We start from the raw sequence: 3957 nt of genomic DNA, 5'->3' as shown, positions 1-3957 counted from the left end.
GGGCTTACGTTTGGGTCCTCGTGGCCGACTTTGCCCGGAGCGCATTGGACCCAGAGCTTCAGCGCCGAGTCAACCCGACATGTCCGGAGTCCAGCACCGGGAGGCCAGAGGGTCAGGGGACGCACACCGCATCCCTGTCCAGCCGGCTGTCCGGTTCCTCAGCACGAGCTCGGCTTCTGGCCCGGACGGCGCTCACAGGCGCCCCCTTCTGTCCCCAGAGGAGCTGGAGCCGCTCCCCAGAGCCCTGCGGGGGGGGGGGGGGGGGGCTTTGTGAGCAGGCCGCCTGAGGTCGGACAGGGCCAAGGGTCCTAGAGACTTTTGTCCCCTTTTGACTTGGCCATGACACTGTCATGGCCAGGATCCGTCCACGAGGCATCAGACGTCTTAACCCGCCGGCCCTCCGTCACAGCCCGTTTGATAAACACCTGTCTGGAACGTGGTGAGTCACAGTCAAACCCATGCCAGAAGTCACACCAGGTGCGCCCGAGCTGCCTTTCAGTGACGAACACCCACCGTGGGCGAGGGTGCGGGTGAGGAAATCCGTCCAGATCACTGCCCACTGATGGAGCCTCGTGGAAACGCTGCCCCGCATTTCTTTTTGTATTTTTTTTAATGGTTTTTAACATTTATTTATTTTAGAGAGAGAGACAGAGTGTGAGTGGGGGAGGGGCAGAGAGAGAGAGAGACAGACAGACAGAATCCGAAGCAGCCTCCAGGCTCCGAGCCGTCAGCACAGAGCCCGACGAGGGGCTCGAACCCACGAACCGTGAGATCACGACCTGAGGCGAAGTCAGACGCTCAGCCGACTGAGCCACCCGGGCGCCCCACCCTGTTCCTTCTTTTAAACCCCAGACCTAAGCACAATGAGCCAAGACCCCAAGGCCCCCGAGGATCATCCTGGAGGCTCTGGGGAAATGGGCAGAAGCTAGTTTTCCTCTTTGCTCTGACTGCTAGGAAGCTCAGAGCCCACCCCGTTCCTAGCAACTGAGCAGGGCCATTGGTGTGCATTTTGGATTCTGTTGTGACTCTTTTCCGCATCATTTCCTCTTTCTTCCTCTGCACCCCCATGTCATCCAGAGCATCCATCTTGTCGGCTGGTGGTGCAGGGACGTCTGGGGCGGCAGGTGGGACCATTGCGAGGGACCCTGGGTCTGCCTCGGGCTTTCCTCCCCCACCAGTGGGGGTGTGACCGAGTCCAGTTCCAGGACAAAGGCGTTCAGGGTCTGTGAGCACTCCCTAGGTGGAAACCGTGGGCCTCTTCCAGGTCCTTCCAAATACACCCGCCGTGTATAAAGAAGCCCCACCCTTTCCCCCAGGCGTGGGGCTCGTGGGAGCTGGATTCCTGGTTGCTCCCATCTGGGCAGAGCTCCCGTGTGCGGCGGGAAGGCCGAGTGCTTCCCTCCTCCCCAAGCCTGCACACTACCCCGTCTTCCGTGCATCGAGGGGAGCCCCACTCGTCTCTCAGCTGCTTAGGAACGGGGTCCTGCCGTGCACCCTGTGTTCCAGGGGAGGCAAGCCTCCATCACCACTGCGGTCATGACGTGCTTGTTCCCAGAGCAAAAATCAGGCCACGCTGGACAAGAGAATCCGGCCCCAGGTCCTCGGCCCTTACACTTCCGCATCACCGGGTTCCGCTTCCTCTTTCCTGGTGGCCGGCAGGGAGCTCAGGCCGTCTGGGGTGCACACAAAAGTGCCCTGCAGTTTCAAAATCACGTGTCTCCGGGCTTTGCACCCCTCTGAGACGGCCGTGTGAAAGAACATCTCTGTCCCCGGCACGGTGGCCCGGGCCCTCCCTCCTGGCCGTGGGACCAGGCTGCAGCCTCAGCCACACGGCTGTGTTTTGGTCGCAGCACCTGGGACAAAAATACGCCGTATGCCATTGCGAAGCGTCGTTATGGAAAGCTTCACGGTATTTGCTTTTTGGCGTTTTGTTTGGAAGCTGGTTTGCTCTCATCCCTGGGCAAAGCTTTGTAAACGACCATGAATTTCTTGAGATCATCCTGAGACCCCTCGTCTGCAGGCGAGACGCGGTTCGAGCTCTGTTGCTGCAGACACGCCTTCAGTGTCGCACCCGTGGGGGGCGCTATTGAGAGGAAATGTGTGCTGAACTTCAACTCCTCGGTACAAATCCATAATCCGTTGAAGCGAGGGAAACCCATGCCTCTGGTTAACTGCCGGCCATAAAATCTTGAGTTATGTTTGTGACCCACCCTCGTAATCATCCCAGGTAAATACAGCAAGTTTAACACAGAAGTGCAGCCATGGCAGTGAGAAACTTAACGATTTTCCTCCCTCGGTGGTCACACGGTGAGTCATATGACAACAAATTGAGTCAGGAGGAACTTTGCTGAATCGAGGCTTTACCCAGATAACATTAATCATGACACAGACCTGTTAACACTCTAAGACTTTCCCCAAACAGGAATTTACCGGCGGTTGTAAAAGGCAGCCAGAAAAGTCAGCCTATTGGCAAAATCGTTCTCTGTCACATTCTGGAAGTTTCCCTCCGCCCATGTTGCTCGGCGCCCCCCCACCCGACGGCAGAACCCAGGGCCTGGATCCCGGCCGGGATCGCCCTGCCCGCCTGGCCGCTGGCCGCGGCAAGGACGGGCCCCCGGCCACCCCCCGCCCCTGCTGCCCAGAGCAGACCCCTCACCTGTCAGCGACCTGGCCAAGCCACCTGCACTGCAGGGTCCCGCCGAGAGCCAAGACGGGAAAAGCGACGGGCCGGGTGGGTTGACGGCGGCCGAGCCCCAGCGCCCCGACCCCTGGCCGGGCCTTAACCGCAGGGGCCAAGCTCCCTAGGGGGCGGGGGCGGGGCAGCAGGGCAGCGGCCAGCGCCCCGATGCTGCTTCCTGTGCTTTCCACGTAAGAAAACAACATCACCTCCATCTCCATCTGTTTTCTTTTTCAGATAAAATCTATTTTAGGACCGAAGTATGCGTCCCACTCTACCATGCTCGCCTCCCCCGACGTTTGGACGTGGCCTCCGCCGTGGGTGGCTGCAGCTGCGGCCTGTCTGTCCCTGCGGCTCGCTCAGAGCCGGGCCGGGGGTCAGACCCTGGGGGCTCCTCCCGCCCTGGCAGGCCCGGAGCAGCCTCGTAAATAAAAATGTGCGAGCCCCACAGGCGGCCCGGGACTGTCCCGGGCCCCCACCCCCAGCTCCCCCCGGGCTCCGGGACGCCCTGTGTCCCGGGGCCTGGCCTCGCGAGTCCCCGGGCATGGGTTCTCCCCAGGGGCCGTGAGCACACCCCTGAGACGTGGGGCCACAGAGTGGGTGAGGGTCTCTGGTGAAACAGAATCTGTGCAGGGACACCTGGGGGGGGCTCAGTCAGTTAAGCAGCCGACTTCAGCTCAGGTCATGAGCTCACGGCTCGTGGGCTCGAGCCCCACGTCGGGCTCTGTGCTGGCAGCTCGGAGCCCGGAACCTGCTTCGGATTCTGGGTCTCCTTCTGTCTCTGCCTCTCCCCTGCTCGTGCGCTGTCTCTCTCTCTGTCAAAAATAAACAAACATTACAAAAAAATCTGTGTTACATGAAATGACTTTGTAAGTAAGACCTTCTCAACAAGATAGATGGGTCCCTAGTAATTGCAATAAGGCCCCGTAGCCCTTCCGGACTGTGATCCTCAGCAAGAGGCAGGTCAAAGCCATGGCAGACGTGCAGGCCGCGTTTGCCTCCAGCACAGACAGCCGCACGTCCTGGCCGTGCGAGGTGCTGCCCGGTTCGCCCGCCACGCGGTCCCCACCCCCAGCGTGAGCACCACCGGCCGGAGCGCTTCTCCGTGTGCAGCCAGGGCCCAGGGCAGCGGCCCCCCCACCCCCAGCCCGGGCACTGCCTACAATCCAGCTGCACTGACTTGCACGGCTTCAGGCAAATGTCACCTCGACCGTGGCGACAGGAAAGGAAAATACACAGCTAAATATATGCCGAAGGACAAAATTCCTCTGGCCGCTTTC

At 60.4% G+C, this 3957-nt stretch overlaps 1 long non-coding RNA gene across 1 annotated transcript; it reads right to left on the bottom strand.

Moving 5' to 3' along the window:
* Positions 1-758: 758 nt before the first annotated feature.
* LOC121014348 (uncharacterized) lies at positions 759-3405 on the bottom strand. Its single transcript, XR_005783172.1, has 3 exons — positions 3252-3405; positions 2657-2905; positions 759-2171 (listed from the first exon to the last, which is right to left on the bottom strand). It is a non-coding gene; the product is annotated as an uncharacterized LOC121014348 (long non-coding RNA).
* Between the last annotated feature and the right edge of the window lie 552 nt (positions 3406-3957).

This window comes from Herpailurus yagouaroundi, unplaced genomic scaffold, assembly GCF_014898765.1.
Source record: "Herpailurus yagouaroundi ecotype Mexico unplaced genomic scaffold, PumYag 202, whole genome shotgun sequence".
Classification (NCBI taxonomy): Eukaryota; Metazoa; Chordata; class Mammalia; order Carnivora; family Felidae; genus Herpailurus; species Herpailurus yagouaroundi.
Note: the sequence above shows the minus strand (reverse complement) of the source record. Positions and strands in the feature narration are given on the sequence as shown.